This window comes from Malurus melanocephalus, unplaced genomic scaffold (assembly GCF_030028575.1).
Source record: "Malurus melanocephalus ecotype Western Australia unplaced genomic scaffold, MMel_1.1 scaffold_159, whole genome shotgun sequence".
NCBI lineage: Eukaryota > Metazoa > Chordata > Aves > Passeriformes > Maluridae > Malurus > Malurus melanocephalus.
Window position 1 is genome coordinate 99,885 of NW_026623391.1, and position 9,013 is coordinate 108,897.

General features: G+C 44.7%; 1 long non-coding RNA gene across 1 annotated transcript in view; it reads left to right on the forward strand.

Moving 5' to 3' along the window:
- The window catches only part of LOC130576859 (uncharacterized), a 7,171-nt gene extending 1,881 nt beyond the window's left edge, over positions 1–5,290 (forward strand). Inside the window, exons 2-3 of the long non-coding RNA XR_008965714.1 lie at positions 3,666–3,715; positions 5,258–5,290. This is a non-coding gene — a long non-coding RNA (uncharacterized LOC130576859). The remainder of the gene's footprint in view (positions 1–3,665; positions 3,716–5,257) is intronic.
- Positions 5,291–9,013: the final 3,723 nt, after the last annotated feature.

Sequence of the window (9,013 nt, forward strand, 5' to 3'; positions counted from 1 at the left end):
AGGGAGGGCCAGTGCCATGAAAGACACCACTGGCATGGTGTTGCGCCCCAGCCTGTGTTCACGCAGCTCCACACCCCCTTTTCCTCTCTTTCAAAACCTCTAACAAATCACAGCCAGGAGAATTTGGGGACAGCATTGACCAGCTGCCCTTGCAGCAACTGCAGTTTATCTCCCTCCAGCTGCTGTCGAGCTGTGCCAGGTGTTTTTGGTGTGTTTTTTGTGTAGCACATCTCAGTCACAGCTGCCCCATTGCTGGCAAAGCCATGTCTTTCAGAAAAATCACAGACCTTGCAGAAGTTCAGAGGGATGGAGAAATGATGAGGATAGGGTTTTGGGATTGGTTTCATTTTTTTTTTTCCAGAGAAACAGTCATTCTTGTGCAGTGACTCAGCATCTTTGCAAAGCTCTGGTGCTGCAGAGGTCCAGATCTGGCCACTGATGCTCTCCAGGCAGAGTGAGGGGCAGAGACTGAGGGTCAGCTAGGAAAGGCTCCTCTGCTCCACAGCACAGGGCCAGCTCAGAGTCAGGCTAAAGGGGAAGCTCAGGTTACACCACCAAGTTTGTATGTATCTCATAGCAGGCAGCCCATCCACACGGAATTCCAAAGGAATGAGGCTCATGCAGTTACATCATCCAGCTGTCAGCAYCTCTCTTGAGTAACTTTAATGAGMTCTGGGAAGAAAATCAGAGTAGATGGGTACCTGTGGGTGGGTGAGCGTCTACAAGGCTTGGGAAAATTGGCAGCTGGTTGGAGGAARSATCCCAAAATTATCACTCCAGTGAYACAGGCAGGCAAAGTTTGTCAGGAGATTTAGCCCACATGTAGGTGAGGACCAGCCATGTCTGGTGRGGTCCAAAGGAGGAGGGCCCAGGGTCAATTACAGGGGTGGCAGGAGTTAAAATGCACCAAAGGGATGGGGCAAGCTGCTATCAGCCAGCCTCGGAGCAAGGAGGGCACCTTTTACTTGCCTGGGTGTGGGAGTTTTTGAGAGTTTGGCAGTTTTTTGTCACAGGTGGTGGCTTTAAGGAGTCAGGTAGGAACTGGGTATTTCTGGAAGAAGAGCCATCTATTTCTGGACTTGTTGAGGAACACCAAGTTAGATGGAGACAGCAGCTGCAGCAGGCCCCCACTGAAGCCCTCCCTCCTGACGGCTGATACTGTCATGCCCCACAGCAGGTCAGAGGAGCTCCCTGTTTCTGGTGAGGCTGGCACCACCTTGTACGGCAGAGACACCTCTGTGAGTGTCTCTGTGATCTTACAGCAGCATCACTGCCCAGGAAGTCCCCCCTCAGGGACAGAAAGGGGTGTCCATTGCCTTGTCTTTTGGCCCTTTGGCTGCTGGGTCATTGTAAAATCAGACTGAAGGCAACCTTAGTTTTGGGTGTGCAAAGCAGACCTAACAAACTTGAACTCTTAACAGCAGCAGGGATTAAATGTTGCAAATTTCAGACCCTCCCATTTATCTGTAAACTCTGCTGCTTCCTGTGTAATTAATTTCTTGACTCTCTTTCCTTCTTCCTATACATCCCCAAGTCTGCCATTTCATCCCTTCTCTTTGGAGTGTTTGCGTTTTAGAGGCATTTCTATATTTGGTTTGACCACTTCCTGGGCACAACAGCCTCTGTAGCCTGTAACASAGTTCATGCAGCTTCTCTGCAACGAGCTAAGTGAAACTATGGAAAGGAAAAAAAGGAAATCTACCTTTGTTCTCATTTTAAYGAGCATTACATTTGTCCTCTTTTGTGACTGCTAGCCAGCACTATTTCCCAGCATTTTTACTAATAAAGCTATCCTTATAATTGCCTAAAAACCTTCCAACYTTTCAGAACTCCTCTCCAGCCACAGGCAAGCTGGACTCACTTTYTCTAACTGCTGGGGACCTGCCTCCAAGAGTCAGCACGTCTGCAGTATGAATGCAGATGCTGAGAAACACTTTCAGTTCTCAAATCATGCTATGTATTTTCCCACAGGATTACATGATTGACTAAATAAGAATTTATCTATGAYTCACAGATAAGTTTACAGGTCTAATTGGCTATAGAACATGCACTATTTGTCTTTTGACAGTCCAGGGGAAGAGCTACCCAAGCCCAATAGACTTTTCGTCTGAGCAAGGGACTGAAAAACCAGAAGCCAACTGAATATAAGCAAGAAAAAGTGGAATAAATAGAGATCAGAAAACAAAAATACTTGTACCAAACTCACAATATCTGACAGCTACAACAGACTCCRAATGTGAGCTATGTGTATTATAAATACACATACATATTTTGTTTTAAATGTAGTTCATAGGAYTTCAAGGACTAAATTGTATGAAATGGTAACACAGGCATCTCCAACTAAGCTACAGGACTTTATATCCAGWATAGGCAAAACACTCTATGTAATTCAAAGAAAACCAGGTGGGCAAMCTGGAATGAGRTAGTATTATAGCCTTRTTTTTATACCCAGCTGTATAAAYTCTCCCACTAAACAGAAAATTKGGAAGTTCACTGATACTTACAAAACTTTCTGCTGCTCTTGTAAGAGCACAGAGACATTTRCAGAAAGAAATTATTCCCGGTGAGTTGCTGAATTTAGGTAGTTTATAGAAGAAATAAGTCCTRAGAGCACACATTTAGCAAGGAAAGTATCAACGGCAAAAAAACCAAAAATAGCATTACCTATTTATCTCAGTCCTGGGAAAGAAAAAAAAAAATGCAAATAAGCTGTTAGAAACTGATTCATAATGTACCTCCACCAGAAAGTTGTGTGTAATTCCTAAATTCATATGATTTGGCAGCTTTACATCCCTTAGCACTTTTTTTATTATATATATAAATCTAGCTTATAAATATTAACACTACATTGCAAAACATTTGTAATTACCAGCCCTTTACAAGCACAAAATTGTAAACTATAAGCAACAGCATGTGMCCCAGAAAGCCTAGCTCATATTGCCAATAAATGTTCTAACAGCAGCCTGAACATCACGTTAAAGCTCTTTGATTTGCCAGATAATGTCAGTACTTAAAGCATCAAGTATAGCCTTCTGCTTGAGCCAGAAAGGATTATTTCAGCTGCTAGAGACCAGATCCACTATCCTTGCACTCACCCCCACCTGTTTGCAACTTCTGTTACACCACTAGTGAGTTTTTTTTTTTCCTTTTGCCTTTCTCCCTGCCATGATAGAGCTCAGAGTGATGCAGATCATTCATAGGAGCATGAGACTGGTTCTCTCCTATTTCTTCTCAACGTTTACTGCTGACTTGTCCATCCAGAGCTGTCTAACATGGACAAGCCCAGAAAGGCTGATTGCTCCTCCAGTCCACAAACTTTGCTGCTGTAYTGCCAGGGTTACCCCAGGGGACCATCTTCGTACTTCCCAGGAAGAGCTAAATGCTGTAACACCTGCCAGGGGCTGCCACCCTCCATTCCTGGCCCTTTGATTTGTGCTTCTCCCACCCTGAGGCAGCCTCTGCTTCTGCAACCTCCAGCGCAGGGCTSGGTGTCTGCCAGGAGCTGCCTCCCAGGGGGAACAGCAGCAGAGAGGCTGAATAAAGTGCCTTGTCCAAAAAGCTAAAGAAGGCACCTCCCTAAGGGTTTGGGTGCCCACAGCTGGCAGTGGGAAGGGAAGACCATGACTCCCCAGACCTACATGCTYACCCTTATTTCCATGTCCTAGGTGGAAAGCGCCCATCTCCATCAGGAGAAAAAGATACTCCAACAAGCAAAGTAAGTAAAGAAGCTGCTTCAGCCCTTTGGGGGTGATGTGGCATGGCATGCATGGGACATGGGGGAGCCCTCTGAGTCACTGCAGAGGCAGCTGGCAGGCACAGCATGGACAGCAGCCATGGCAAGGCATTTTGYATCCCAGATGAGGGGAAATCTCTTTGCATCCAGTGGAGGATGTAGCTGCCCTCTGATGCACCACTGTGCTGGATTACCTGGAGCCTCTTTGGTCCTTTCTGTTTGGGGAGAAGGYAGCAGGAGGGGCCAGCCATCCCCTCCAGGTGCCTCAGACACCACCTGGCAGCTGCARTGAGGCCCCTGGCATTTGTACATCACAGCCAGACTCACAGCCTTGTGAGGGAGCCACAGTGGGGTAGTCTCTGCTGCTCTCCACCTCATTTGGCCCTGCTTCCTCCCCTGCACATGAGGTGGCGGGCTGCTGAAGCCAGGGGGCTGGCAGCACAGCACAGCCTACATTTGCTCACACACAAGCAAATAAATATGTTCCCCACGCAWAACATCATTTAGGACTTTCTCTAAACAGATGTCAGTATGAAGTGTTCTCCTAATAAAGTAATTTCTGCATATTGAATATGCAAATAGGGAAGACTCATATGACAGGATCACAAGTGCTCACGTGAATCAGGTGTTGGTTTAAATTCAGGCTTCTGCCTTTTCCCTCTTGTGGGTAAAACCATTAATGTRGCAAAGGTATAATACTTTTACCACTTTCACAAGTTGCAGTATTAGCAAAAGCTCTCTTCTAGTTAGTCATGTGCATTGGCAATTTCATGGCAGTTTTAAGGCAGAACAATAATGTTTGAAAACAYCATAAATTGTCTAAGATAGCAGCTTTAATGCAATATTGAGAGACTGACATCCTTCCTTTCAGGTTGCAAAACAAGTATGCYTAAAAAACCCCGTTACCTCAAGCCWAAGTGAAAGCTCAGCTCTGAAATTTTACAGGAGTAACCTGTTCAATCCACCTCATAATAAAAACCGGCTAGACTGATAAAGACAAGGCTAGGAGAAAGCAGGATGTAAAATGACCAATCTCTATCACTTAGATGTTTATGTGGCACAGAGACAAATTTCCAAAAAGCTGCAGGCTGCCARACCTGTGCCCACAGGCAATGCCTCTGTGCCCCAGTACCCAGCCAGCGACCCCAGGCAGAACTAAGGCTGCGTTGGTCATAAACTAAAATACAGTCAGAAAGCAGGSAAGAACTTAATTTCTAAGACAGACATGTAAAACTGATTTCAGTTAACTGAAAAATGAAAACAAAACAAAGCAAAAAACCCAAGAAGATTGTACATCTAGGTTTAARGTCAGTGAGCATTGCTGTGTGACACAAGTGTGTATAGATTAGAGAAAAGAGAAATTTTGAAAAGCCATCAGTTTTATTCTCAGTTTCCCCTACTGTCACACAAGTTCATGCTTTTGCACAGCCTATGCTCAGTGTGTAGCTGTGCTGGCAATAATCCTTGTCTTGTGTTGTACACCAAAGAATGACAATCACATGTGTTTTCTTCCTCTTTCCTCAGCACAGACCTGCAGCTTTCCACCAAGTACCAAGGTAAAGAATAAAACTTACACCCCGACCACCCCCCTCCCCCCTCTCTCTGTGGCAACTGAGTACAAAACATCCACTTATTAGAAAGGCAAAGTGTCCATCATGCTCCTGCAGAAGAGAGAAAACCCCATAATCAGACTATTTGCTTAGGATGCAGAAAAACACCAGTTTAAGCCTACGTAAAAGTAAGTGTGTGCACATAAAACTGTAACACTGATGTGCAGCCCCACTCTTGGGCAGCCACTGGCCAAGCAGACTGCAGCACACACTCACAATATCTGAGGCTGAGTGTAATGCTCTCTAGCCCAAACAAGACAATTCAGGAGGCTGAACCTTGTGATGATGTCCTGGGTGAATGTCCTCAGCCCCTGCACAACTTAGGCTGCGGGATTGCTTCTCTGTCTCTTCTATTCTCCTCCTCCTTCCCTTCAGCCTTTGGTAGCCAGCAGAGCCTCTCTTGACTCCTGGCATCTTTCCACAAAGAGTTTCAGTTTCAGCATGACAATTTCTAAGTAATTTAAATGGACAATTGCAACCAGATTTAGTAATAAAGAAATCTTCAGTTGAAAAACAAAGGGAGATTTAATACCTTGAGGCTGAAAGAGTTTTGGTTAATCTCTCCATTATAAAAATATAGCAGATATATCAACAAATGGCTGTCTCTGTTGGAAAAGAATAAGGTTTCCCTTTCTAATGTCCCGCTGCCTCTAGAAGGAAGAAAGAAAAAGCCACGAAACCAAACCTGCCCTGTAAGGTTGCACATTTAGTTTCTGATAAACCAGAATGGAGCAAATAGCTGCACTGCAATGCAGGAAAGACTGGTATGATAAACACTTTGCTCGTTCATTTTACCTCCCTTCTTTGGGGTTAGCTTTAGGAGTTCTGGCAATGCACCCCAAAGTAATTTAAGAGGTACTTTAATTTGGTATGTGTGTCTTTCCAAACTTATCATAATGGATGGCAGGGGTGGGGGAACAGCCACTCCTCAACTGCTGCACTTCACAGGCTCATGTGGTTGTTTGCCTGAGTTAATGCACTGGGCTCTGAGAGGCAGCAGCAGCAGAAAGGCTGTGGTTTGCTGCCTTTGCTCTGTAAATGTCCATTGCAGCAGAGGGTGAGCGAAGCTGCCTCTTGAGTCACTGGTGAGGGGCGATCACCAAAAGCCCTATAAACTGAAGAGCAAAGCGCTGCCATTTAGCAGCCTCACCGGGTGGTTTTGTTGGTTTTTTTTTTTTGACAAAGATGACATCAGTTAACTGAAAGTTGGTGACCAGCAGATCAGTGGGTGTTTAGTAGAAAATTTTGAAGAAAGTGGGCCAGATGACAGAAAAGGGTGTGATGAAATGAGCTCATCATAACTGTGACTGTGGGATGGACTGTGGGGGAAGAAGAAGGGGTGGAACTGTAATGGGGAACATGCCAAGTAGCTGTCTGGTTYTGAGAGCTTTTGGTGTCCCGAGGAAAAGCCCCAGAGCGTGGTTGGAAGACAGTCCTGGCAGGGMTGTTAGTGCAATAGGAGAGACAGCCCTATGGAGTGTTAAACTTGGCCTGTGAATAATGGAAGTTTTCACGCTTGCTCTGTTGGTGTGTGGGAGAAATGACACCACCYCTGCACTTCGGTCTTCCTGCTGATAAGAGAAGGTTGATGATAACAGCCTTTCAAAACATGATGACTGGAAGGATTCTGGAAAATGTGACTTAGTGCAAATCTTGGTTAGACCTATGTATTTGAAGGGACAAGAGGTGCTCCAGACTTCTTTCAGTGGATTGGGAGCCACTCACTCGTGAAAATTAAGAGCCTACCTGTTCTCATTTCTCAGACCCATTAAGAGAAATACTGCTGCCCTTCCATCTTGTCAATCATGATAGGGTGGGGAGAGAGACATGCACCGAGTGATGAGCAAATCTACCCTGACTGTTCTGCTCCTTAAAATTTCTGGAATTTCTAAATCACAAAACTTTATAAAACCTCAAATCAAAAATCAGAATTTWTTTTCAGTGAAGTGTCCTCAAGGCCAGGAGATTTTTCACACAAATCAGATTCTAAACAGACAATATTATTTGCATGAACTTGGAAAGTCCAAGACAAATTCTGCAGGGATTTTATTCTAACAACGTTGTCCTGCTTCCAGGCTTGAAAAATAAAATCTAACCCTTCAGGGTTTTTAACCCAGGAAACAGAGACCTCTGTTCCACTTAAAGAGGATGAAAGGTAGCTACAAATGTCACCATGAGCCCAGCAACACTCTCTCAAAACACTGCAGATAACAGAGGATACCACTAAAAAGCTGGACTTGCTCACTGGCATCAGCACCCAGTGCATTCAAAATCAAGAACACTGTTACAAATGGAGATAGGGGCTTAGATAGATTTCTGCCTTTTGTCTAGGCCTTTGGCATTCAGCAGTTATGTATCAGGGTGACCAACACCCCAGAACCCAGTCTCATTCGCTAGTTCTTTAATAATAGCTGATTAGGTCTAATACAAAATGAATTTTTGCTTATTAGACACAAGAAAATAACAGAATAAGGGGTTTGTGGCAAATTATATACTATACAGAAATAAACCACTAGTAGGCTAAGTGCAGCAGTTTAAAATGTAGCTTAAAATAAATCTTAAAATGCAGCGTGCAATAACGGTATCTATGAGTTCAGCTAGCAAACAGTACAACTTAGGATTCTGTGTATATTTTACCAATCCAGTCAGTGGTGGGAGCGTACATTGAAGTCCTTTCCCTCAATCCCCAGAGAAGTAGCTACAAAGCCTGCGTCCAGACTTTGAGAGGCCCTAACACGCTTCCAGGGTGTATGTGAGACACTTCTGCCTTTTGGAAATTTTGTGCATCTTTTATAGAGCAAAACTGAGACTTTGGGTCACTGTTATCATTTTCTTCCATCTCTTTCCATAACTACCCTCCATACTAAGATGTTGATTCCTGGTCAGATGCTTAGACTTTAGGGCATCACAGATAACTCCCTTCTGGGCCCTTTGGTCCAGCCTGGGTTATCTCTTGCATATGCCAGCCGGATTTGAGAGAGGGAGAGGGGGATTACGTCCTGCCACAAACACAAGGGCCAACRAATTTTTAACTTCTGGCTCCAAGGACTTACTTAGTGCACATTGTCCCTTTGGATTCAATGAGTCATCCTGCTAGTTATTTAATGCACAATCACCCACAAGCCATGAGCAAACATCTTCAGGAGGCAAAAGSAGGGACTAGTCTAACCAGAGTTAGGAAGGCATTTGCCCACACAATCTTACCTCCTCCTTCACTAATGGCTCTTCTTCCTCCTCCCTCTTTTCACAAGGAGATGAGGGCTCCAGGGAAGGGATTAGCYGTYACTTAATCTCTGGAGAGGCYRGGCTCCTTCCAGGATAGCACATCTSTGACACAGCTCACACACACATKCWCTTGGGGTCWTAATTKCCTYSTAGACCCTACAGTCTCTGGCAGCTTGCTGGGACTCCTGCTCCTCCCTTCATTCCTCCTTTTTCTTATGCTTTTTACTCTGCAAGTCATCCTGACCCCCTTCCTTTAATTCCTCCTCTAAACACCCCATATTAAGTCTTGCTCAAATCCCTAATGCTCTCCCTTCACAGGCACAGGCATATGTTTCATGTAACTTTCCTTTCTTGTCCACCAGCTCCCATTTCCTGGTTAGGTGGATACCACTGGGATGATCTATCTTTTAGGACAGCCCTAGGGATGATTCAGCCTCCTCTGCTC